Source organism: Panthera leo, chromosome A1 (genome assembly GCF_018350215.1).
Source record: "Panthera leo isolate Ple1 chromosome A1, P.leo_Ple1_pat1.1, whole genome shotgun sequence".
In the NCBI taxonomy this organism is placed as follows: domain Eukaryota; kingdom Metazoa; phylum Chordata; class Mammalia; order Carnivora; family Felidae; genus Panthera; species Panthera leo.
This window is the reverse complement of record NC_056679.1, coordinates 234895899-234923036: the sequence shown is the minus strand read 5'-3', so window position 1 is coordinate 234923036 and position 27138 is coordinate 234895899. Positions and strand designations below refer to the sequence as shown.

The following is a 27138-nucleotide window of genomic DNA, read 5'->3' as shown; positions in this document are numbered from 1 at the left end:
GAGGCTCCCGGATATCAGGCGATATCCAGTTACCCTGGCAAGAAAGTGACATCGGGTGAGCGGAGAGAAGGCTGAATTACTTGTCTCCAGTTTGGGGGGGGGGGGGGGCGATGCCAGCACCACCGCGGGGACCCGCCTGTGTGGATGGAGCCCGTTCTACAGGTGCCATCGGCCGCTCACCGCAGGGTGCTTGGTCTGCAGGAGGCGTGGGCTCCAACTGACCCTCAGGGTCTTGCCGAAGAGCCTTTTGTCCCCGTGACGATACGTTTCCTCCCCCAATCCCACGCCACCTCTTCTCTATCTCACGGACGCTAGTTAAGCCGCCTCCCCTCCGAGTAACGTGGCTCCGTCCCCCCAGCACTCATGCTGCGAGAACGCTCTCTCTGTACTGATCTTGCCAAGCTTGGGGTTTTACACCTGGGTGCATTTCTATTTATTTTCGGGGCCCTGGGTAGGGTCAGCCGCTCACCTGTCACGCTCTGCTTCACCTGGTGGCTCCCGCTCATCCTTGGAAACCTGGCTCAAAGTCAGCATCTCCGTGCTAAGCGCTCCGCACCTGTGCGCTCGTCTGCCGGGACTCATCGGACACCGTTCTCCCGTCCATCCTTCGGCAGCCGCCTCCGGACGCCTCCGGAGAGGGCCACTGGGTCTTTTCTACCACGCGGCACACAGCTCTGAGCGCTCGGACTTCCAGCGAGGACGCGGGAGCGGGTGGCGGAGGGGCGATGTGTCGTCGGCTCAGGCTGCCATGAGCAAGCGTCACACTGGGCTGCCCAACACACAGACGTGTTTTCACGGTTCTGGAGGCCGGACGTCTAACATGAAGGTGACATCCGATTTAGCGTCTGCTGAGAACCCACTTGCCGGTTGGCAGATGGCCGCCGCCTGGCTGTGTCCCCACACGGCACGGACGAGAGGGGTCTGGTCTCTCCCTCGTCTTGTAAGGGCCCTAATCCTATCACGGGGACCCCACCCTCAGGACTTCAACTAACCCTAGTCCCTAGTCGCCTCCCAAAGGCCCTGCCTCCAGAGGCCGTCTCGCTGGGGGTGAGGGCCTCAGCGTGAATGGGCGGGGGTGGAGGGGACACAAATATTTAGTCCCTAACAGGCAGCCACTAGCTACGTGTGACTGCAGAGTTCTTAAATGCGCACCGTGTGACTAAGGAACTGAGTTAACTGTGGTTTGCCTCAAGGAGTTTACGTTCCTATTTCCATAGCCACATGTGGCCAGTGGCCACCAGATTGGACAACCCAGAAGCTGCCATACTGCTTGGATTAGAGTATTTAGCCCTGCAATGAACTGAACTTAGGAGGAAAATCTATGTTGGTTCTTAGTTTAAATAGTTAAATCTTCCGAGATCTCAGGGAAGCTACACGTCTTTGTCTTCTCGTTTCCCAAACGTCTGTGGGGCTGGCCCGTGCGAGCCAGATGCCCTCTTGCCTTGGGGACACCTGTCCCACTGGGCCCCATCCTGTGGGGGAGGGAAGCTCTCTGGAGCCGGGACATTTGCACAGAGAACTATGCACATGGGACCATCTGGCGGGAGTGGGTTCCGGGGAGAGGGGTCAGGACCTGAACGGGCCCCGAGGTGGGAAGGGACGTGGCGAGGACAGTGGACAGAAAGGCGAGGAGGCTCTTGGAGGCCAGGGGGTCGAGGAGGCTGCATCAGAGAAAGCAGGCTGTGGGCCGCTGTCGTATCTGAACTTTATTTTAAGCCAAACGGGAAGCTGTTGGAGGGCCTTGAGCTAGGGCACAAAGTGACGTCATGTGGGTTTGAAACCCGTTCCCTTGGCACCTGGGTGGAGGGGGACACTGGGTATTGGGGCGGGATTCTTTCCAGCGGCCTGGCCGGAGGAGGGAGGCGGAGGGACACGGGGCCAGGAGGACATCCCGTCATGGGATCTGAGCTCTGAGAACATGAGAGAAACCCAGGGGCACGTCCCGAGTGAGGCGTGAGAGGTGGCTGGGCTGCAGACCGGGAAGGGTGAGATGTGGGGCACACGGGGGGCGGGGCGACCGCCACCCACACCCACGGGGCATCTCTGTGGGCATGTGGAAGGGAGGGAGGCGTCCGGAATGACTGATCTCAGAGCCACCACCCTGTTCTCAGAGGGGACAGGGCATGGCCCGGGGGCGGAGCCTCAGCGTCTTTTTGCTCTCTGCCCTGGAAGTGGGGGGCTCCACGGGCCCTGGTGGGGGGGGGGGTGGCCAGCTCCGCCCGAAACAGCGCGATCGCTGCGGGCTGAGCACCGCGGAAGGCCCCGAGGCCTCCCCCACTCTCCTGCCCACACGCTGAACTGCTAGATAAAGTTGTTGAGAAATTCTGGAACACCCCCCCCCCCCAGGTTTCTGTACAGTTTTATTTCTCACAGTGGACTATCAGCAGTGAGATAAATTTAGACTCCCTGCTAAGTGTGACACACAACGGTAATTGTGCAAGTATGATGTCTTAAATTACACTTTTATTATCTTGCGTTTCTCTTCCAGCTTATAATTCTTCTTTCTCATCACTCTCTGACCTGTGTCCCACCCCCGCCTCACAAGACAATCATTAAACTTCTCCGATCACCAGTAAATGGTGGAAAGAATGAAAGAGCTTGGCTTTAAACACTTCTAAGTAGACAGCTGGGAAGTGGTTGCAAATTAAAACCAGGCGGCTTAATGATATTAGCGTGGCCTGCTTGGGACACGGAGCCCGGCCCCAGGCTCTGGGCCTGTGGTCCCCATGACATCAGAGCTCGGAGGGGATAGCAGTGCGGGGGACGCAGGGACCGGCCCTGGAGCAGGGGGCCCGTGCGGTGGGGCCTGTCCACTCAGCCCCCAGAGGAGCCTTGTTTCATGTTGTAACAGGAAATCACTTCCCGGCCGGTGGGAAGGCTGACGGTTCCTGCAGGGGGGAGTATGGCAGGGAAACAGAAGGGTGGGGGGCAGGGGGCGCTGTTCCTTTATCATCTCCCCAGTTCAACCCACCCCGCAATGGTGGCTGAAAGCGGGAACCTGCGACCCACCAATCAGTGGGCCCAGGGAGTCTGGTTTGGCTAAGTGTTTTCCTGCTAGATTTCACTAGAAACGTAGGGTGACATTTACAAACTCGCGACTAGGAACTCGGATGGTGAGGTGAGTGGTAGCTGGGGATGTGACATTCATGTGACAAAGTGTCAGTTGGCGGGCGGGGGGGGTGGTTGGGAACCGTAGTCTCTAGCCATTGATCATCGACGACAAACAAAACGTGAATGATGTTAACATCCCGTAAAGAACAGCCGGGCCACGGTGGCTAAGGATGTCATTGCCCCCAGCACATTGAGCATTATTGCAGCCACAGACAACAAGTGGAGTTTCAAATAGAATCTTCTTAAAATAGTCACTAAAAGGCAACCATTGAACGCTGCACAGATTCTTTCCAGCCCCAGGACAGCACGGACAGGCAGCAGCGAGGAATGCGGTTTTGCCGGACGTGGAAAGAACGTGGCCCGGTTGTCAGCATCAGCTTCTGGGGAGCCTCTCTGGTGTCCTCGTGTGTTCTACGAATTCTAACTGAGATCAAATCTCTTGTGACTCATTTTTTATGTCCCCAAACACACATGGACCACCTTAGCAGCACACAAAGTTTCTAAAGCAAGCCCGATCCTGGAGCCCCACCCAGTAAGACGTGAATGTGGCTGGCAGAACTCCCCAGATCCCCACTGCTTCCCCCCAACCCCATCCGGTACACAAACTGTCTCCCAGATGTTCGATCCACACGAACCGCCGTGACTGGATCTTACAGGGACCAGTAAGGGTCTTAAGGGACCGCCGTGACTGGATCTTACAGATGGGATTGAGGTGCAAGTAAATTGACTTCTAGGCAGGGAGACTACCCTGGGTGAGCCTGACCTAATCAGGTGAGCCCATACAAGGGACAGAGCTCCTCCTGAAGAAAGAGACCTGGACTCCCTGTTGCTGGCTTGGAAGATGAGGGTTCACATGGCAAAGAGCGTGCACGGCCCCAGGACCCGGAATCCGCAGTCCTACAACCGTGAGGAAATGAATTCTGCCAACAACCCACATGAGTTGGAAGCTGAATCTTCCCCTGAGTCTCCAGAAAGGAAGGAAGCCCGGCCAACCCTGATTTCACTGTGTGAGACCCTGAGCGGAGAACCCGGCTTCACTCTGCCGTGTTTCTGGCCTGGAGGACTGTCAGCTAATAAATGGCTGTTGGTTTCTGCCATTGAGTCCTGTCACTTGACACAGCAAAGGAAAGCTGACAAAATCTGTCGTGCAATCCACGGGCGCAATGCTCGTGCGGGCTCCGGCATCCCACGGCCGGAGGACGTCAGCCTTCTCAGCAAAGAGGGATGATAATGCCTCGCCTGCACTCTGCACCGGGGAGGAGGGAGGGCCGCCAAGAAAATGTACAGAACTCACTTGGGAAAGCTGAAACCGCCACCAGAGATAGAGTGGACCGCCGCCTCCTTGTCAATGATGATCATTAATTACGGCTGTTTTCTTTTTCTCTGTTGGCGACATTTTGTCTTTTTCAGTTTTGTGTGAAAAATCATAGTATCGGAGAAATAGTCTTTCCCAGGCTTCAGAGCTTAGATAGCCTAGTGTTGACTGCGATGTTGACTATTGTTTCTAGGAGAAGGGTGCCAGGGTGTAATAACCAGCGTTTCTGGGAGAAGGGTGCCAGGGTCTAATAACACTCTTGGAGAGTCACAGGATACGAACAGATTAAAGGCCCTGAGAAGTCCTGCTGCAGAGAACCTTGTTCGACATGGTACAACAGGGTATTTTCTAACTTTATTTTGAAAGAACTTTTCTCCAGCTACTCTGATAAATCTTATGGAACTTGAGGAGCCCAGTGTGAGAAAACTGGTTCAGAAGTTAATAAAAACAAACAGGGCCACCTGGGTGGCTCGGTTGGCTAAGCGTCCAACCTCGGCTCAGGTCATGATCTCATGGTTGGGGAGTTCAAGCCCCGCATTGTACTATCAGTGCAGAGCCTGCTCTGGATCCTGTCCCCTTCTCTCTCTGCACCCTTGTCTCGTTCTTTCTCTCTCTCTCTCAAAATAAATAAATATTTAAAAAAATTAAAACAAATACATAAAGATCAGCTGACTCTTCATTGCAAGCACTCTGATCAAGCTGTGTCATGAGTGTATGAGAGTCTGCACCCTCTCAAGTGCCCAGTTCCCCCCCCCCCCGCCAGCCAATTTCTGGACACCCCCCTATGACTCTGGGCCTAAGCATTCCCAGACACTCAGGCAGAGGAAAAGGGCACCTGGTAAGAATATTTAAGGTAAGTGGCAGTGCCTTTCATTCCACAGAGGGAAATGCCATGCCCTCAAAGTATTCACTAAGAAGTGAAAATATCTTTTTAATAGGAAAATAGCTGGTTTGATAAGATGATGGAACACCACTGTCCACCGAAAAAGAGAGAACACCCTTTTACTCATGTAAATTCTATACAAATCGTCACTCTCCCATTTGCAAATAAAAGCTGTGATATTTAAAATCAGACCTGCTCTGCCAGATAAAGAAGTATGGTACTTGATCACTAGCAATTTACATTTTGTGGCCTGGGGCCAAGACCGCAGGTCGATCAAGGGAATAGAACAGACAGTCCAGAAGCAGGCTCTTCTGTACAGAGACTTCACATCTGAACAGTATGGCTTAAAAACATGAATTATTCAACAAAGCCAAGAAAACTGGATAATTCTTTGGGGGAAAATAGTTGTATCTCCAACTCTCATCTTCTTCTAGAAATGGGCTTCGAATGGAACACAAACTTAAGTATAAAATAACCACTTCTAAATATAGTTGGAGGAAGCATAGGTGAAGATTTAATCCCAGGATTGAGAAAGGACTTTTATTTTTTGTTGTTGTTTATTTACTTATTTTGAGAAAGAGGAGTTGAGAGAGAGAGAATCCCAAGGAGGCTCCCTGTTGTCAGCACAGAGCCCGATGTGGGGATTGATCCCACAAACCATGAGATCATGATCTGAGCCAAAACCAGGAGTTGGATGCTTAACAGAATGAGCCACTCAGGTACCCTGAGAAAGGACTTTTCAACATAAAATCTCAGATGTGAGCCCATGAAGACAGATACTGGTGAACTGGATTCTGTATCAATTTCTCTATTAGAGAAAAACAAAATGAAAAGGCAAAGGGAAATTTAGAAAGACATTTCTAACATTTGTAAGAGACAAATGACACATAGACAGATGGGTTGCAAATGAATGAGGAAACGCAGAACTCTCTAAAAGGAAAATCGACAAAGGACAGGAAGGCAAAATAAATTAGAGCTGAAATGGCCAATAAATGTGTGGAAACATACTGGCCGTCCCAGCAGTGACAGAAAGGGAAGTGAGACACGAGATACCTGTCTGGTGGGCGGGAAGAGAAAGGAATGTTCATCCCTCGTGGACGGTGGTTATGGGAGCCGGGGCAACTGAAGGAGACAACTCTGTGCACAATGTCAGGATGGCAACGTTAAGAGAGAAAACATCAAAGCTTAGGAATGGGCAAGAGGATGACTGTGTCTTTTCAAGGATACACGGGGGTGAACGCAAGGACCCCCTAAGACCTCTCTCATTCATGACTTACTAGTTTCCACTGACTAGTGTATCTCACAACCCTGTACGAGTCCACACTGACACACAGAGAACTGACCGCAACGCAAGTGACCAATGCTGTGGAGCCTCACGGAGGACGCTGTGCACAGTCAGAGCTTCCTTGTGAGTGTGATCGTGGAACCCCCTTTTGAGCACTGTGTCCCCTCTTCCTCCTGAACCAGCCTTCCAGCCCACCAGCTGTCTCTCTAAATGAGACAAAGAAATCTTGGACACGGGCTTCCTATATGTTTGTGTCAGAGTTGTGCTTTTAACTTTCTAAAAATGATACTTGGATAGAAATTTGGCAAAAATATATCAGAGTTCTCAATGGATGCTGCTTCTCTGCAATAGTAATTTAGCAGCTGGGAATGTACCTTCTGGGTGTACTTGGATGGAGGCAGAAAGCAGGCTGTGGGGAGGTTCAGGCAGCTTTGTTTAATGATCAGCAAAGCAAGTAAGCGAACACACCTACAAAATAAAACCACTTAAATCCACGGTTCTCAACTTTGGGTGAGTCTGCCCCTGGTGGACAATTGGCCCCATCTGGAGACAACGTGGGTCGTCACCACTGGAAAGGGCTGCTGGGGGCATCCAGGGGGCAGAGGCCAGGTATTTTCAGTGCCCAGATCCTCTGAGGTCTTCATCATGTAGCCGTCCCCGCGATTTCGCAATGAATGAATGGTTAGCGTCCTTACCGTTGATGGCCCCGTTGAGATCTTTCCCTTGGCCTGACCGCTTTCTCCTGTTACTTTCAAATGATCGCAGACTCCAGGGAGGAGAACTGAGGTAAACTTCTCTCCAAGTGCTAGGCCCCAAGTGTCCCAAAGACATGTCTCCCTACAAGACATTCTAGAATGTGGCCGTAGAAATCCAGGTTGACCAGCCCCGCTGCTCCCGTGGGCAGAAGGCGGCAGAGGAGGCTGGCTCTGTCTCTAGTCTTTGGTTGGTCCTGATCTGTCACTTGATAATATGATTTTCCTTTAATTCCTTGAAGCCCAATAAATCTTCTCCTGCTCTGCAGCACTTACAATTGTTGCCTCATCTGTTAATGCATGTGAATGTCTCCCCAAGGTTGCTATGGTTCAGTAGGTGCTTTGCGACTAGGTCACTTTTACTCTTCACTTCCATTGGGCGGAGCCATGAGGTATGACTGAGAGAGAAAGGAACACCTTTGTGAATACTGCCCTCCACCCCACAGCCTCTTCAGCTTCACATTCTCACGTGAGGATTGAGACCAGGCTCTCAGCCTCGGCAGCATGGATGTGTGAGCCGGGACGATTCGGCGTGTTGTGGGATTTTTCTCGGTATCCCTAGGCTCCACCTACTGAATTCCAGTAGTACTTTCTCCATCCCAAACGGTGTAATAATCAAAAATTCAAAAATGTCACGTCACCGGGGGCTCTACTGGCCCAGTTGACCAATGGCCTCCACTAGCAGGGGAAGAAGGAGCTCCAGAAGCTTCTCTCTCACCAGTCAAGATGGAGCCTCCTCTCTGTGCCCTACGAGAACCTGTTTGGTCCCAGACTACTTCTGAAGAGTCCTCAGTCTGCGACATTCAAGTGTTGTAAGTGATCATCTCTTCATGGTAGAAATAGTAATAGCCAGGAATGATTTTATTTTCTTCTTTGGATTTATTCATGTCATCTGCATTTTCTGTTTATTCCTTTTGAAATTTCTAAATGCTTAAGAAATGGAAGGATTCATACACATGTTTAATATAGTCTTAGATAATGTAGCAGACATACCATAGGGTGACCCCCTGTCCAATGATTGGTGTCCTATATAATCTCCACCTTTTGAATGTGAGCGGGGTTTGTGACTTACTTTTGGACGACAATATGGCAGAGGTGATGGGCTGTCATATCCAAGGTTATAGATGATGTAAGAGTTTGAGGAAGAGAGACTCTCCCTTGCTGCCTTTGAAGAAGTGAGCTGCCGTTTTGTGGGACCGCCTGCAGAAAGGCCATGTGACAGGGAACTGTGCAGCCTCTAGGAGCTGAGAGTGGTCCCAGGTGACAAACAGCAGCAAGGCGGGGACTTCCGTCCTGTAAGCCCGGCCAAACAAAATGAGAAGGCTTGGAAGGTGATCTTTCCCCACTTGGGCCTCTGATGAGACCACGACCCCACCTGATGCTTGACTATAGTGTGGTGAGACCCAAAGCGGAGGACCCAGCTGGGCTGTGCCAGGATGTCTGACCTGCATAGAGTGTGAGATAATTAATGCGTGTTGTTTTAAGTCACTAAATTTGTGGCGATTTATGACGAATCAACAGATAAAACATGTGGGAGCTTCCCTGTCCTTTGAGAACACCTGAGCCAAATAACTTCTGTAAGTATTGCGGCTGTGTCTATATTGAGGGACTAGTGAGCCCTTAATTACCCAAGAACTGATGGATCAGAACCTATGAATCTTTCAGAAGAGGAAAGCAGCCTCCAGGTGCTGCCAGACCCCGGCACCCTTGGCCATGCTCCTGCCCCTGTGGGGTTAAACGGTGTCGCAGAGCACCAGCGCTACAGAAGGCCACTCTGGGGACATGGTGGAGCAGGGCAGAATGAAGACCCCTCCCAAATCATCCCGCACACAAAGACAAGTTCCTCATCAAAACCACAAACGTGACTGAGCATCCCTCTCCTCTGGCTCATGTGGGTGACTGCTGCTTTTTAACCAGACGGCATTAGCCTCACTCTGCTCTTTTCACCTTCTGGTTGAGAGTTATTATGACATCCAGTCCTGGAATCGTGTGAGCCAACTCCTCAAAATCTCTCTCCTCCTGCCCTCCCTCCGGAGAGTACGTATGTATCAGTGTATGTAAGTACATACGTATCACCCATCTATGTATTTGTCTATTATCTATGTATCTATCTATGTATCTATCCATCTCATCTACCTATCCATCTATCTATTATCTATCTATCTATCTATCTATCTATCTATCTATCTATCTATCTAATCTCCTCTTGGTCCTGTTTTCCTGGAGGACCCTCTATCATACAGAGTTTCTTTTTTTTTAATGTTTATTTATTTTTGAGAGAGACAGAGAGACAGAGCATGAGTGGGGGAACGACAGAGAGAGAGGGAGACACAGAATCCGAAGCAGCTCCAGGCTCTGAGCTGTCGGCACAGAGCCCGATGCAGGGGCCCGAACTCATGAACCGTGAGATCATGCCCTGAGCCGAAGTCGGAAGCTTAACCGACTGAGCCGCCCGGGTGCCCCTGTCACACGGTTTCATGATCGTACTCTTTGGAAGCATCCGTGTGATTGCCTTCTTTCACTAACAAAACACTTTAAGGGGTGAACACCTTGTGTGGTGGAGAGAGCTCTATATCATCAGGACCTGATGGTCAACAAGTAATTATAGAGGCTCTTCCGTGTACTTGGCACTCTGCCAGCCTGGAGCGTCTTGGAGGTGGAACCTACAGATCGTCTGCCCACACGCAGCTTTGCGGATCTGGTACGAAACTTGGTTTATTTTTATTTTTATTTTTTTATATTTATTTTTATTTTATTTTTTATTTGAAAGAGAGAGAGAGAGAGAGGGCATGAGCAGGGGAGAGGGGCAGAAGGAGAGAGAGCAAGAGAGAGAGAGAGAGAGAGAGAGAGAGAGAGAATCTTAAGCAGGCTCCATGCTCAGCAAAGGACCCGACATGGGGTTCCAACTCACGACTGTGAGATCATGACCCGAGCCGAAATCGCCGGACACTCCATTGCCTGAGCCACCCAGGTGCCCCGAAACTTGGTTTTAAACAGAGACATAATAGTTGCAGTAATGACATTGAGTGTTTACTGTCTGACTCCGCCCTCAGTGCTTTATGTGAGTCGCCTCATTGAACCCTTGCAAAAGCCCCTGGCTCCTATTTCTGCGCCGTGCACTTCAAACACGAGAAAACTGCATTTATTTGTGTCCTGTTGCTGCTGTGACATATCACCACAGACTTGGTGGCTTGAAACCACACGAATTTACTCTCTTGCAGCCTGGAGGGCACAGGTGCACAAGCAGGCTAAATCGAGGCGTGGGCAGGATGGGTTCCTTCGGGAGGCACCAGAGATTTTGCGGCCTAGACCTCCCCAGATTTCATCGGCCACCTGAAGGGCTTGTGGCTCCTTCCACTGACTTCCCAGTGCCTCCCTCCCTTCACGTGGCCTTCTCCTCTTTCCCAAACCTCCCTCCGCATCCCTGTTGAAAGGATACCTGTGTTTACATTTAGGGTCCCCCCCTGGGGAATCAAGGGAAATCCCCACCCCCCCCCCCACCCATCTCAAGACCCTCCTATCACATCTGCAAAGTCCACACTTTGCACACACCAGCTGACGGGGAGGGGAAGTTGTGACTTCTCAGCTCACCAGGAGAGCAGGTGTTGGTAAGGGGGGAGTCTGGACCCACAGCCGATGCTTCAAAAAAAAAATGTTTATTTATTTATATTTGACAGAGCGAGAAAGAGAAAGAGAGAGAGAGAGAAAGCAAGGGAGGGGCAGAGAGCGAGGGAGAGAGAGAATCCCACGCAGGCTCCTCATCGTCAGCGCAGAGTCTGAGCTCTGAGTGGGAGCTCAAACCCACGAACCGTGAGATCTTGACCTGAACGGAAACAGAAGAGTGCGATGCTTAACCGACTGAGCCACCCAGATGCCTCCTGCAGCTGACGCTTGGCCCTGCACATGGCTGTGGCCAGTCCTCAGAGATCCACGGGCTCAGCACAGAGGGCAGAGCCCCCAGGGAGGTGACCAAAAGTACCCGTGCGTGCGCATCATGCTGCCGAAGGCTGGCTCCCCGAAAATCCTACCAGTGCCGTCTGGGGACAAGCAGGGCTGAGGGGGCTGCTCGCTCACCCTGGCGCAGGCAGGCATTGCCCTGACGGTCTTGGATTTGTCTGGGAGGGACTTGGACAAAGGCGACATAGTTGTGAGGTTTCTGCTTTCTGGTCCAAGGCCGGTCTTCCAAGTGGAAATGGAGCTGCGTTACTGGTCACGATCCATGACATAAGCCAGTTGACCTTTGGACAACATGGGTCGGAACCATGCAGGTTCACTTAACGCGTGGAATTTTTAATAAATACGGTAAGTGCATTTGTTAATAAACACCGTAAACGTATTTTCTCTTCCTTGTGAGTTTCTCAACGTGTTCTTTTCTCTAGCTTCGTTTATGGTAAGAACACGGCAGATAACACCTGTCACGTACAAATGTGTGCCAATTTATGTGACAATTTACGTGCCAATTTACGTGTGCCGATGTGCTTACCTTAGCGGTAAGGCTTGCGGTCAACAGTAGGCTGTTGGTGGTGAAGTTTTGAAGCGTCAAGGTTATACGTGGATTTCTGCCCGTGCAGAGAGAGGGTCGGCGCCCCCGACCTCTGCGTTGTTGGAGGGCCACCTGTAGTTTAGCAGAAGCGGACGTGACAAGCCCTGAAAGCACACCGTCGGGCATTGCTGTTCGTTGTACATTCAGTGGCCTGATACCCATTTAAATTAATACTGGGGAAGTTCCTGATATTAGCAATAAAGTTATTTGCACATTTCATCTTTCTGGGCTAGACTTACCTAGACCGGTGAAGCCAGATTGCTTAAGACAGAGGAAAAGCAAGTAGATGTTAATGGTGGCAGTCAGTTATGGGTATAGATGCGTTGGTTCTTACTGAGAACCAGCCCACCCCAAATTCCTGAATCACATTAGAGCGGGGCATGCCTCTGGGAGGTCCGTCCTTGGTAGGAAACCCAGAAGTACAAAGTGAGAGAGTCAGACGCATGTGAGGACAGGAGAGGGTCACCTGTGTAGTTTGCAAGGAAGGCAGCTGTCAGAGCGGAACATTTTCTCCACATGACTTCCCAAACCCACACCCCGAATGACTTCCAAGGGTGTGTTCAAATGACGGAAAGTGTGGAACTGGAGACAGAAGGGGGGAGCATTCCGTAAGTGACAAGGGCAAATGCAGCAGCCCCACCACAGACCCGTGCCGCCTGCCACCTGACCACGGAGGGCCTGCACCCAGGCGTGCGCATGCCAGGGGCCGCACGCTGGGGCGAGTTCGAACGTCGACAAAGCGTGAGCCCTTCGCCTTATTATCCAGAACCAGGGGAGTGTTCTGGTAGCTCGTTCTGCTTCCAGTGAGAGAGCACAGCCTGTGGCGAAGGAGTAGAAATTCACAAGTACCGAATTTACGAACATAGTGTGTCTTCAGAGCTCAACATCTCTCGCTCGCTAAGCACCTACCTGCTGCTCAGGTACATCGCATATGCAACCAAGTCAGCACAGAGAAAGTTCTCGCAGCCGCATCTTACAGATGTAGGAAAAAAAACAACCCTCCCGGAGGCTGAGTATCCCGCCAAGGCCACACGGCAAGTGGCTAAACCCTAAACCCTTAGCCTCTGCACAATGCCATACTGCCCCCTGGCCTTTCTGGAAAGTCACTGTTAGGTCTGCTCTTACGCTCTGCAGCGATTGCACACTGCGTACCTATAAATACACGTGTTGCCATAAATCACGCATTGTACGCCACGTGTGTTTTTATTTCTGTCCCACTGAAGAGAGAAGACGTCTACCCCAAGGAGTCTGCCTTCCTTAGAAGCCCAGACTGTCATACAAAACCCCTCTCCTCCCCCACCTCCCACAGAGTACGGTGTCCTTGGTGGCCAAAGTGTATTTCTGGAACTCCAGGGGCCCCTCAGCCCACGTTTATGAGCCCATCCTCACTGCCCAGTACGACTTTCTTTCTAGCTCTGTGCTACCCTCCAGCTCCCCTCCTGAAGCCAGTACGTCTGCCAAAGCCATCCCTCCCCCGGGAGCGCCCTAGACCGAATGGCTCCGTTCTTGGAAAAATCCTCTTTAAATGGCCACCTCGAAATTTCATACTCCTCGCTCCTGTGAATCATCCGCGGACACCCGGTGAGATTCCTGCCTGTGACCCTGCGGTGTCTCTCTGTTCCCCGAGTGTCACGCACAGTGCAGAGTGTCCCGGCTTGGGAGGTGTCTGCCACGCCAGGGGAGCAGCTTCAGCACGTCCACGTCCCAGAGCAGTGCCCCGCCTGAACACACGCTCAGTCTGCACGGTTCAGTGAGCCGAAGCGGGGGCAAGGCAAGGCCCTGACGCGAGCCCTTAGTGCTGGGGAGACGCTGGTGTGAGGAAATTGTGCATTCTCCTCCTGTAACATACAGATGCATCATCAAGCCTGGTGCAAAACGGGAACTTCCCTTCCAAACGAATAGGAAAGACTTTTAGGTAAGTGAATTAAAAACATAAACTCTGGCAGGAACAAAGATTTTTTTTTTTTTTTTTTTTTTTGGTCTTCTTTGCTAAATTAGTACCGCTTGGGTTCAAAGACAATAGATCATGTTTGTCAAGTTTGAAATTTATCAAACTCCTCTCGCCTTTCCCAAATTTTAGATCTGTGAGTTAAACATACTTCATAAAGAAGATTACCCTGTCCTCTCCACGTTGCTATTTATCAATGAGAAACAGAGTGCTTTATGAATAACACTGCACTTCACAGGATTCCTTTTCGGTGAGACAATATACGTACCCCCGCTTCTTGGGCGGAAAATCTGAAACGCGGGCGAAGAAAATATTTCTAAGCACACAGGAAAGGCACAACCAGGTTGGTACTGGACATAAGGTATTTGCCACCATCTTCCAGGTCTGATGGCCGGAGCTATAGTTCCATCCATCATCCCCAAGTGCCTGCTCCCCTCGCGCCATCACAGATTAAAGCCTTAGGAGTCACTTTGCGATGTGCACTGGGGAAGACAGTGCTGCTGGGTGGTTCTGAGGGGCCGCGCCCTACCTGTTGAAGAGTGTGGGGTGGCTCAAGAAGAAGCACGTAGCGCAGGGCTCAGAGGTATGGGGCAGGGCGCTGTTCTGGGCCAGGTACAGCCCTCTCCTCTCCGGCGGGGTGGGGGACTGGGGCACGGAGTCAAAGGCAGCAGCATTTGGATGGAGTTATGGGCAGGAGGGAAACGTCTCGAATGAAAGGTGACATCATCCAAGGCATGATTGGGAGTTTGAGGGTTGACTTAATGTTCTAATTGATATTAAGCTTCCAAAGAGCTTCCAGAAGGCTGTGCGAGGGGTGGAGAGGAGGCTGTGAGTCTCCTTGTATGGTAGCGGGGCTTTGTCTCGTGGGTTACTGTAGTGGCAGTATTTAGGCCAAGACAGTGACTTGCTTTAAAAAAAAAGAAGCAGCTCTTTAGGAGCACTGGCGTGTAGAGCAGTGAGGGATGTGCAACAGGTGGAGTGTGGGGCTCTGTGGCTCAGCTGATGCAGGGGTGCACCCTTGCTGTGATGAGGTGCAAGGAAGGGAAGCAGAGGCAGGAGGAAGGGAGCAGGGGAAGCGTGGGCTGGTGGGGAGAATGCGCTGTCGTTGGCAGAAGTCAGGTGGGTGAGCAGGGAACCGGCTTGGGGACCGGGTTCGGGAGTAGCGTGCGCTCCTGCCTCCAAAGCCACATCAACAGGCAAGCAGCAGGAATCACTGGCTACTTAATTTATTTAATTTATGTATTTATGTATTTATTTATTTTTATTTTTTTTTAAACGTTTATTTATTTTTAAGAGAGAGAGAGAAAGAGTGAGAGCAGAGGAGGGGCAGAGAGAGAGAGAGAGGAAGATACAGAATCCGAAGCAGGCTCCAGCTGTCAGCACAGAGCCCGGCGTGGGGCTCGAACGCACAGACCATGAGATCGTGACCTGAGCCGAAGTCGGACGCCCAACCGACTGAGCCATCCAGGTGCTCCTTTAATGTTTCTTTTTAAGAGACAGAGAGTAAGCAGAGACAGGCTGAGAGAGAGAGAGAGAGAGAGAGAGAGAGAGAGAGAGAGAGAATCCGAGGCAGGCTCCAGGAGCTGAGCTATCAGCACAGAGCTCAACGCAGGGCTCGAACTCACCAACCATGAGATCACGACCTGAGGCAAAGCCCGACCCTTAACCGACTGAGCCACCCAGGCGCCCCACTAGCTATTTTAAGCAGGAAGAGATCTCCTGCAAAGAATTGTGTGCTGCCATCAGCGTCCAAGGGAGGAGTGGTCCGTGCCCCAGGCTCCAAGAATGAGTCTGGAAGGCCTTCTGTAGAGCTACGTCCCCTACCCGGGGCAGGAAGGGGAGGCCTGGGGAGGCCGCTGTGGGAAGCCTGCTTTAGGAACGTGCAGCCTTAGCCACGTCCCCGGGAACACGCACCCTTAGCTGCATCCTGGGCACCAGAAAGCCACCTCTGGGTGCAGGCCGTGAGGGCCCAGAGAGCAGGCTGCAGCCGCAGAAACCCAGCATCTCCGTCCTGCCTGCCAGCTCCACGGGCCAAGGCGACAGCTCCCTGCTGGCCCCTGCCCGGCAGCCTTCCCATGCGGGTGGCTGCTTCCTGGAAATTAACTTCCGCGTGACGCAGTTCGAATAAAATGACAGAAACACCGCCTCAACCTTGGACCTCTGGGAAGTCACATTTGCGAGAGTGTCCAATGGACTTGGAGTGCCCACCTGCCAAATGTGCCCTAGGAACTCCTTTGCCAGCTCAGGGTCTACACACACCATCGCGCACGGAAGATTCCGCACCGCCGTGAGGACACCCGATGCTCCCGCCCAACGTGATGGATTTGTTTATTCTTCATGCAAATGAGAAGTAATTCCATCTCTGCAGAAGGGAAGAAAGAGAGTGGTGTTTAAATAGAGATTTAAGTTTTCCCCTCATCAACCATAAAATGCCTTACTGGATCCGAAATCTCTTCTTAAATAGAAATGTAGGGTATAGCCGCAAGTTCAACAGGATGCATCCAAGAGACATTTGGGGGTCATACTTCCCTATCTTTCTTTCGATAAAGAACATTAAGCTATTTTTTTTTCTTATTCTGGTATATGGTCTCCAACTCTTGGAGCAGTCGCTACACATCTGGAATGCACTGTTCAAGTCAGCACCATTTTTCTTCATGGCAGGGTTTGAAGATGAGCCCAAAGGAAAATTTCTGGCCGAAGATGTTTGGTATCATTTTATCTAAAATTCAAACAATTGCTACACACTTATTCTAAATGAAAGACACTTTCGCCACCACCCCCTTCTTGGCAATAATTTTCTGCCTGGATAACTTACAGAATGTACTATATTCTCACGATCTTAGAATAACACCATTCCAACTCACAATCTGAATCATCAGTTTCAGAAATAAGGAAGTTTTGAGACCCGTGGCTTCTCAAGACCACCTAGAAACTCAAAACACTGCTTTTCAAAAAAGCTCTTTGTCACTCTGGGGTCCAGAGAGTTTTGTGTTGTGTGCTTTTTTTCCCGAAAAAAAGTAAACCTCTTTTAGGCTGCATACATCATTGAATCAACACATCCTTGACTTCCTACCTACCCAGCACCAACTCTTCCTTCCCAACTGGGGAGACGACACCCAGGCTCCCAAGTCTATTTCCAGAAGGCAGCCGGAACCAAAGGTTTTCACGCAAATCCGAGAATGCCACCCCCGTGTCTGAAAACTCTTTATGGCGGCTCCTTGCACCTAGAGTGTCAAACATGTCTACCCTGGTTTCCAAGACCCTGGTGGCATCGGCAGGCGCTACCCTGACCCCCAAGCAATCAACTCCAGTAAGTGGCTTCCCGCTCCCTACACTCCAGACTCTGAGCTGGTTTCTGATGCTTCGACGTGCCAAATTCACTTCTGACTTGGAGACTCTCTATTGTCACCTCCAGCACGTGCAACTTTTTGTTCTTTTTTTTTTTTTTTAATAGACTTTACTCTTTAGAGCATCTTTAGGTTCACAGGAAAATAGAGCGGAAGGTACAGGGTTCCCGCGTGCCCCTGCCCCCCGCACTGTGCTTAGCCTCCGACATCGTCAGCATCCGGGTGGTAAGTCTGTTACAGCTGATGAGCCCGCACGGACACATCCTCACACCCCGTCCACGGGGAGCGTTAGGGTCCACTCCTGGTGTCGCACACTGTATAGATTTTCATGCACGTACGGGTGATGTGTATGTGTCATTACAGCACCACACAGAGTTGGTTCACTGCCCTCAAGATCCTCTGCGCTCTATCTACGCAGCCTCCCCTCCCCCAACCTGTGACAGCCACTGACCCCTTTACTGTCTTCTCGGTCTTGCCTTGTCCAGAAGGTCACAGAGTTGGAGTCCTGCAACATGTAGCCTTTGCAGATTGGCTTCCGTCATTGAAAAATATGCATTTGGGGTGCCCGGGCGGCTCAGCTGGTTAAGTGTCCTGTTCTTCATTACGGCGCAGGTCACAATCTCACAATGTGTCAGTTCGAGCCCCACGTCAGGCTCTGTGCTGACAGCACGGAGCCCGCTTGGGATTCTCTGTCTCCGTCTCTCTCTGCCCCCTCCCCGATCATGTCCTCTCTCTCTCTCTCTCAAAATAAATAAATAAACTTAAAAAAATAAAATTAAAAATACGCATTTAAGATTCCTCTCTGTCTTTTCACGGCTCAACAGCTCAGTTCTTTTTAGTGCCGAATAATATTCCACTGTCTGGATGGACCCCGGTTTATCCACTCGCCTACTGAGGGACATCTTGGTTACCTCCAAGTTTTGACAATTTGTAATAAAGTTGCTGTAAACTTGTGTGCAGGCTTTCTCATGGAGATACGTCTTCAAGTCATTTGTTTAAATACCAAGCAGTGTGATTGCCAGAGCTCCCGGTATTTAATCTCACAAGGTTATACTTTTATTCAGATGAATATCCACATATTCACGTGCTCATTGATCCTTTCAACAACTCTTTGGTGAATGACTGCTTCTTCACTCCTTCTCCAGAAAAAAAAAAAAAAAAAAAAAAAAGCCTTTCCCTTGACTCCAATGGCCCTCTTCCAGCCACCGAGAACATCTCAAAAGCCACTGCTTAGATGTAGAGTGGCAGTTCCCCACCAGGGAGCTTCTGTGCCTTCCCCCCACCCCCCACCTCCGCCCCGGGTCGTGGGGCAAGTCCGGAGACAGCTACGATGACCACAGGACTGGGCCAGGCATTCCTGGAGGCTGGCGTGAGACGTGGGGGACGGTGCACAGGGCATAGGATCGCCCCGGCCGGAGACCCAGGAGACCCGCTCGGAGTAGCCCCCAGCCTCAGGCCCCCTAGCAGAGCCCAGTGGAAACCCCCTACACCAAGCACACAAATCTGTGACAATACTGCCCGTGTGGGACTGAAGACACCAGGGGTCTAGGTCGTGCCAGACCTTGAATAGGGCTCACCAGACCTCAGGCAGTCCCGTGGATGATGGTAAGCAAGGTAGGGGTGCTAAGGAGAGGAGCCCAGGAAATGTCAGGCAGTGCAGGAACAGACCAGTTCCCAGCAGGTGCTCGGGGCCATGAGGATGTGGGCGCATGGGCGGAGGCCGTGGGACCTGAACCCACGGGGCTGGGAGGGCACACGGTGGAAGCCGGTGAGGGGACGGCACGGGGGCCCCCCACGCGGAGAGGGATGGAAAATCAGAGCGGTCTCTGAGGAACCCTACAACAGAACGTCTGGCACCCTGTGAGGCCCACGGCCAGAGGTCAGCAGAGGGCTTAGCCTCTGTGCCGGACGTAGGGAGGTGGCACCAGACCCCCGGGGAGGGACCTCCAGGGCCGCGGCAGGGGGAGAGGGTGGGCAGTGCAGCTGGCAGGCGACAGCTGCCCTGGGTTCTGGGCAACTCAGCAGCTGGGACTCCCACGAGGGAGTCCGTCCTTGAAGGAGCACAGCCTTCCCTGGACAGCGCCCCTTAGAGACCCCCTCCTTCAGACTTACCTAGAAGGACCAGGGGATCAGATCCAAACCAGCAGGCAGGTACTAAGGCAGCGGACAGCCTTAGCAAGGGCATCGGTGAGCAGGGATCCCTGTGACGCCTGCCTTGCTCCTGTCACCCCAATGCAGGGACCCACCCTCTCAGCCCCGAGGTGGTAAGGCTGGAAGATTCTTTACCAGGCGTCTGATGTGGAAACGCCCTGGGGGACCTCCTCGGAGCGGAGCCCCCTTCACCAGGCCTCGGCTCTCACTCTGGCGCAGGTCCGCTTTCTCTGGGAGTGAGAGCCCTCCTCAAGGAGGCATCCCGGAGGAGGCCTGGTGGCAGGTGTGCTGTGGTGGGGACCAGAGCCCCGTGACAGTAGCTGCCTCCCATCATGACAGTCTCTCCTGACCCAGCGTTGGCCAGGCTCTGACCCTCTGCTCGGCCAGGCCCCGCCTTCTGGGCTTGCGTGCTCATCTCTGCATTGTCCTCAAGAGTCCTGCCAAGTGTTTGCCCAGAATCCCCCACCCTCTAGGTCTGACCCCCTTGATATCGAGTCCATTGTCCCCCAGGTCACACGTGGTCACTCCATCTGCCTAAAAATCCTGTGAGGTCAGCTGCTCCCAAAGCCGCCTTTCCCCCAACGTTCCCTCTTAGGAACATTCCATTCTCAGGCTCCTCTTGGGGTCACTTGGCAGGTGTCCCAGGGCTCCCTCGGGTCTTATGTCCACGGCCCCAGGAGAGAGGACAGACATCCAGCGTGGGCGGGCAGGAGAGCTCCTGTGTAACCGGAATCACGAAGGGCCTGGGCGGACAGACGGAAAGGGCAATGTGAGACCCGGAATCCGAGTTTGGTGAGGGTGATATGGGTCGGTGCCCGTGGACCGGCCGGATGGATGTGCCTAGAACAGGGAGGGCTGGGCCATTAGAGGCAAAGCGCCCCTTCAGTGCGCAGAGTCTGAGGGCGAGGGTGGGGTGACTCTGTGACTCTGGACTGGGAGGAGGCCTGGTCCTGCAGGTGAGGGGGCCGGGAGGGGTGTGGCCAGGAGGCCGCTGGCAGGGAGCTTCCCTGGGCGTGCGGTGCCCCCTCCGCTCTCGTTCTCACGCTTTGCTGTCGGTGCCTTCGAAGCCTCCGTACGTTTGAACGCAGGGCCTGGCGTTTTCATCTTGCACTGGGCCACGCAAATCGCGTAGCAGGTCTTGGCGCTGGAAGGTGCTGGAAGCTGGCTGGGCCTGCGGCGCGGGCGCCTGTAAGGAGCGAGTCGCTGAGGAGGGTCCAGGCAGACAAAGGGGCTGCGCAGGAAGCCGGGGAGCGAGCGGCCCGAGGGCAGGGCCGTGTCGGGCCTCCCCTCCCCGAGGCGCCGTGTGCCTGGCGCATGCGGTCATCCGGCGACGTTTGCCGCGTGATGAACGAGTGCCGGGGAAGGGAAGAAAGAAGGTGGACGAAGCGTGGTCTCTGGGTCTGGTCTCAGGGCACCTGGAGGTGAGCAGGGAAGAGGCCCCTGTTAAGGTACAGTTGCAGGAAGCGCCGAAGACGGAGAAGAGCCGGGGGAGGCGGAGAGGGGCTGGGGGGGCGGCTGCCCCTCCGCCCCCCGTCCAGGGAGGACAGCGGACGAGGCCCGGCGTGGACACAGCGAGGCCCCTTCACATCTCACATTCATCTTCCTCCTGGGAGAACGGGGCTACTGTGGGGAAGGAAAACGCAGGAGCCGTGGGGTGGGGGGGGGGGGGGGCGGGCACAGGGGCCTGGAAGGTCTGAGCAGGTAACATCTGGGCTGAGACCGGGTGAGGCAGAGGGCCGGCCAGATCTGGAGGACTGTGGGGTCACGTGGCACGAAGCTCCGTGGACCGGAGCCCGGGGAGCCCTGGCGACGGTGGAGAGGAGTCCAAATCCTGTTTCTGGCAGAGAGGGAGACGGTGCATCGATCCAGAGCCTGTCCGCCTCTCTCCTGTCGGCGGTGTCGTCCTCACGGACAGCTGGACACCGATCTCGGCTGGTGGCGAAGGGCGGGAGCTGGCTGTGGGGGGCTCCCGGGCCGTCCAGGGGCTGCCGGTCCCCGGATGGTAGTGGCGGCCGTGGAGGGGAGCTGGACGGCGGGGACGTGGCACCAGCAGGCCCGCAGGTGATCGGCCGTGTGGGGAGGCGAGGGGGCCGAGCGGGGAGGACAGCCAAATAAGACAAAGGGACGAGCCACCAGGCCTGCCCGGCAGCATCAAGGAGACTCCCAGGGGAGGAGCCGCCACCGGGACGCCCAGCACCGCCCCTCAGTGGCGGCCCAGAGGGGCGTCCTGTGCAGGCCGCGCAGCCAGGTGTGCCTGGAGCCCCCTTGGAGGCACGGCCCGGGGGGGAGGGGGGGGGAGGTGGAGAGGAAGGGTGGTGACCGCAGGGTCCGCACAAGTGCAGCACGTGAGCAAGAACAACGCTGGGCAGAGCCACTGCGAAGCCACTCCACTGACCGAGCTCTCTGTCACCGGTCCCCGCGGCGCGGGCTGTCTGGGGCCCCTGGTACCCTGGACCCCCTGTTGGGCCCGTGGCCTCGCAGGCGTCTCCGTCCACACGAAGCCCAGCACAGCTTGCTGGCCGCTCACCTCCTGTCTTGGGCTTGACTTCTCCCACCGGCTGAGCTCCAGCCTGTGCTGGGATGCCCCAGGGAGGCTGGGGGAGGGGGAGGCCAGGCGGGGTGGGGGAGGGGGGAGGCCTGGCGGCCTTTTTCTCTGCTGCAGCCAGGGCCTGGGCCCTCCAGGCAGAGAAGGTACGGTCCCTCGTGGTTGGTTCTGCGGTGACTTGGGTTCACAGGCTGCTCAGCTCGGGGTCAGAGTGCGATGTGGACAAGCAGGCTTTGGGGGGGGGGGGCAGTCCCCTCTTTTCAGGACGGGGACCTCGGTGCTGCCAGAGGCACCTGCCACCCCGCAGGCTGCAGGCGACCTCGGGCAAAGGACAGAACCTGCAAGAACGGACACCTGGAGGACGTCCCCTGGAGCTCAGGTTCAGACGTGGGAGGAGGGGCCCTGTGGGGCTGGGAAGGGACTCTCTGAGGACTCAGATGTGGCCCAGGGCAAAGCGAGGCAGAGACACTGACAGGGCCTGGAATCTGCCAGTATGAAAAGGGAGGCCCAGGCCCTTCTCCCTCCTCCCACTGCTGAGGAGCAGCCTCTGGGCAGAGTCTGCGGGTCCCCAGCAGCAGGAGCCCAGCAGGCCCAGGTCAAGGGTCCCAGTACCGCAGGGTGGGTAGCAGGGGAGGGGTGGGGCTGGGAGGCGGGAGCTCCCTACCCCTCAGTGCCCTGGGGCTCCTCTCTGCTCCCTGGGGGGGCAAGTGAGGAGCACAGAGGGTCTTCTGGGCCAGGCCCCCGCAGCTGACAGTCAACCGGGAGAAGGTAGTTGCACGCCAGGGGCCGGGGGGCCGGGGAGTTCTCGAATGCCTCGGAAAACCTGACGCTGTTGGGCCGCTGCCCTGCCGTGGTCTGCAGCTGGTACAAGACCCAGGAGGGGGCCCAAGCGGACCCTTCCCAGCGGCAGTGCTTCTGACGGTGGCGGAAGAGCCACGTTGGACGTCCGGCTGCCTGCTTCCACTCTGCCTTGGCCGTGGCATTGGGAACACCTGCCAGGCAGCTTGCCTCCCTCGGGCCGCCCTCTGGGTCCCCGGCGGCTTCCGCCAAGAGGCCCACGATATCCAGTGGGCAGAAAACCCTCACCTTTTGTCCCCCGCCCGCGAAAGCGCGGCTCACTCCCCGCGCGCCCCACTTCCCACAGCCTCAGGAGTGGGTCCCCTTGGAATCACACCAGGGCACGTGCCTGGCTTGGGGTGGGCCATCCCACAGCCCCCTCCCTCCCTCCCTCCCTCTCCTTTGGGGTGGGTGGGTCGCACCCCGCCCACCAGCCCTCCCTGAGGGAAGCCTCTCTCCCTTGCCCCCGAGACCCCAACCTCCCTCTGCAAATCCCCAGAAGCGACTCAGGACAAGCGGTTTACTGCTGCCTGGTGTTCACAGAACACCCCACGAGGGGAGTGAGCCTGAACTCCCGTGGAAAGGATTATACAAGCGTGAAAGTCCTTTAAAGTCATGCTTCATCATTAACACTCACATGGGTTCTGCATTCTCCTCCCAATGATGCTTGTCTTGAAAAATGGGTTCTTCGGCTTTCTGAGCGAGCTCCATCTTCCAGAAAGCGCCCGCGTTTCCCCCCAACTCTGCATCACTTCGAGGGTGGGAGCTGGGCTCTAAGCGAGGGCCCAGGGCCGAGTAGTGGCCCGTGGGGACAAGTCACTGCCGTAACCCAGGACGTAAGTGACACCGGAGCAAAGGGAGCTTAGGACCATGCGTGGTGGACTGTGAGGGGGCAGATGCTCCCTGAAAAGTGCCTTCCACTGAGGGTGCCACACAAATAGAACCGTAAATGTGGTTCCAAAGTCCATTTGTGTCTAAAAACACAAGGAAAGACTGACATCTGGTGGCCATTTGTTAGCATGACATCACAGGTCCAGAAATTACCTTCATCAGATGCTGTCTGAATTATAAACTGTCAGAGCTGGAAACCACTCCATGAAACATACCCAGGGATTTTAAAAGACCTAATGTGGTTTATTTTTATTATGCAGAAGCGCATAAGATGAAGGAATAGCTCTTCGTAAAGCAAAACATAGGAACTTGCAAAGAACAAGTATCTTTCTGTTTTGAGTTCATATGATAAAAATCTCCTTGGCTTCTAGACCAAATCTATTAACCATTTCAGGGGAAGACTACATTAATGAATTAAGTCATCAGTGTAACTAACCTCCGAATTATGTTACGTTCTAAAGCTTTAGTTTGGAGACGTTACTGAGTATCCGGGAGGTCGTGAGGCAAGAACTGAGCCTTTGAGTCAGTTCCTCTAAACAACCGACTGGGCTCCACATGTACAAGGGAGTCCCCACATCAGAAGCCAGAATCTAGACATCCCTCCAGGCCTGAGGACTCTCAGACAGAAAAATGCAATGTTTTTCTTGTAAATTTGGTATGAAAAAATGATTAAAAAAAAAAAAAAAAAAAAACCAAACCCAAGAGACCACAAATTAGGTTTCTACAAGTAAGCTAAAGACCTATTTGTTTTCCGAAATGGATACCATCGATAACTTGTTACTAACTACTCTCTGCTTCATAGATCCTATGGATTTGGATCTGTCCTGGTTGCTTTTCCCCTAAATGACAGGTAATCCTTTATAAGAAAACACCGGTTCAAATAGGCCACTCACTTGACAATTTAAAGGCAGGTATGTGGTTCCAAATTCACTGTTCGCCACTTTCTGTAGTGTAGACGTTTGCTGGCTTTTTTCCATGACAACAATGAGACAGGTGTGGCTGTGGGAAATGGGGGAAAGAGGAAAAATGTAATTTTCGGCATTCCTCAATTAGTGGCCCTACATCAGTTTCCATCACCACGTATAACATGTGGTTTTGTTCAGCTTGCAAGGTAAGAATGAGTTTTACATTTTTTTAAAAGACTTAATTTATTTTTTTTTTCATGTTTATTTTTGAGAGAGAGAGAGAGAGGGAGACAGAGCGTGAGAGGGGGAGGGGCAGCGAGAGAGGGAGACACAGAATCCAAAGCAGGTTAAGGCTTTGAGCTGTCAGCACAGAGCCCCACACGGGGCTGGAACTCACGAATGCCGAGATCATGATCTAAGCCAAAGTCACATGCTTAACCGGCTGAGCCACCAGGTGCCTCAAAATATATATTTTTAAGTAATCTCTGTACATGACCTGGGGCTTGAACTCATGACCCCAAGATCAAGAGTCGCATGCTTCATGGACTAAGCCAGCCAAACACCCCAAGTTTTACATTTTTAAATGATTCTTTAAAAACCGAAAAATAATGACAAATACGCAGTAGATCTACGTGGCCCCCAAAAGCCTAAAACAGTTATTATGTGGCCCTTTGTAGAGTTTGTCTACCCTACGTTATACGAACAAAACGTTTATTTCTTTGAACGTCTTCAGGAATGGTTTGAGAAAAGGAGAAAATGCGCATTCAGTCTTGCATGTTAAATGCTTATTTTTTTTTTTTACCTTCAATTAGTTGCAGCAAATTTGATTCACTCTGACATTCACTGAGTACCTACTGTGTACAGCACTTCACGAGGTGTATGAGGAAAACTGAGAGGTTTCAGAAGATGTGACAATCACTGTAATCCAAGTCTAAATGCGGGGTTACAAAAAGATCAGTCAGGGGGCGCCTGGGTGGCTCAGTCGGTTGAGCAACTTCAGCTCAGGTCATGATCTGGCGGTTCGTGAGTTTGAGCCCCACGTCGGGCGTCAGGCTCTGTGCGGACAGTTCGGAGCCTGGAGTCTGCTTCGGATTCTGTGTCTCCCTCTCTCTCTGACCCTCCTCTGCTCGTGCTCTGTCTCTCTCTCTCAAAAATAAATTAACGTTTAAGAAATTAAAAAAAAAAAAACAAAAGATCAGTCGGTGCTAAAGGGCAGAAAAGAAGGTAGGTGTCACTTCAGGTTGTGGCATAAAATGTGGGACCTGGAAGGATTACTTGGTGGATGACAACCAGTAGCCCTGGGAGGAAGGTGTTCCAGGCAAGGGGAAGAAACGGGCCAAAAGAAAAGGCAGAAAGGCAGCAGTGAGCGTTCTGAGTTCCAGCAACAGCAGGTGCACTGTGGGTGTGGAGGGCAACGTAGAGGGAGATAAGGCTGGAGGGTAAGCTGGTGCCTCTTCCACTCAAATAACCTGGGAAAAAAACACTCACTTGGGAAACCTTAAATAAAAGGGAAGTTACTGTTAAGACACGTTTGTCTGGATCAGAAGCCAGAGACGGAAAGTCATCAGGACGCAGACATGGTCCGCTCTCCCCTTTCTCTAATGGGTCACACGACGGTCTTCCGAGGTACATCTGCTTCCCGCTGCACTGCTGCTCGTCTTGTTTTCCGCTCAGGGGTAAATGGATCCGTCAGGTACTGGGCCGCCTTAGGTGCCAACGACAGGAAATCTGGCTGTCAGGTCCGGAGCCCTGGTCCCTTGCTCCACAGCAAGTGGCAGCCACAGATTGTGTAAGAAGGGGCAGGGGTGCGGTATTTGTAGAGGAACCAGACTGCTCTCTGGGGAGGGCCGTTTCCCGTCGCAGTGTCCGTACTGAACATTTTGGAAAAAGCCCGTGAAGTCTGGGTGTCTAGGTAGCACATACAATGCTCGTATCGAATGCTAAGAATTTGGACGTTGGGAAGCCGCGGGAAGTTTCTGAGCCAGGCAGTGATACGGCAACGAGCTGGGATCGTTAAGAAGAGAATTCTGCTGCCGGGGGATAAGGTGAAGACCTGCGGTCCAAGCCGAGGACCAGGGCCCGAATTTACCCAGGAATTGCGGCCAGGGGGAGGAGTTTTGTTTTTTCCCCTCTCAAGGGGTATAGACTTGAGATTTGGGAGCGGCCTGCCACCATCCGTGACTGGGGTCACCGGCTGCGCACCGGCCAGGGCTTCGGGCCGCAGGGAGGGCCTGGCAGAGAGACCGACCGACCGCCGCAAGCGCGGCCAGCTGCCGGGAAGAACGACGGTCCCGCAGGAAGGAGCGGCCGCTGTCGCGAAGGCCGCGCCACGGCGGGAGGACTCGCCCGGGGTCGTCCGCCGCACGGGGCGTCGGGAAGCGTAGTCCCTCCTTCCCCTCCGGGTACCCGGCCGGGCTCGGACAGAGCGGTTCCCTCCAGTTCCAAATCGCACACCTGCCCGTCCCGGCGCGGGACCTTCCATTGCTGCAGGCGCCTGAGTGACGTCATCAAGGGGGTCACCGCCCCCTCGCTGAGGGCTGTAGGTGTCTACGGGAACCTGCCACACAGCCAGCCGGCAATAAAAGATTAACCCCCTACTCAGCGCAAGGGGTGCACCTCCGATGC

At 53.4% G+C, this 27138-nt stretch overlaps 2 long non-coding RNA genes across 3 annotated transcripts; both read right to left on the bottom strand.

Moving 5' to 3' along the window:
* Positions 1-7010: 7010 nt before the first annotated feature.
* Positions 7011-9346, bottom strand: LOC122202150. 2 transcript variants are annotated; one of them, XR_006194490.1, is made up of 2 exons: positions 9201-9346; positions 7011-8791 (listed from the first exon to the last, which is right to left on the bottom strand). It is a non-coding gene; the product is annotated as an uncharacterized LOC122202150 (long non-coding RNA). The 2 variants fall into 2 exon arrangements; XR_006194491.1 differs by having other exon boundaries at positions 7011-8639.
* A 6164-nt stretch (positions 9347-15510) lies between these two features.
* LOC122228454 lies at positions 15511-26994 on the bottom strand. Its single transcript, XR_006206604.1, has 5 exons — positions 26002-26994; positions 24502-24607; positions 20379-20750; positions 19297-20078; positions 15511-16199 (listed from the first exon to the last, which is right to left on the bottom strand). It is a non-coding gene; the product is annotated as an uncharacterized LOC122228454 (long non-coding RNA).
* Between the last annotated feature and the right edge of the window lie 144 nt (positions 26995-27138).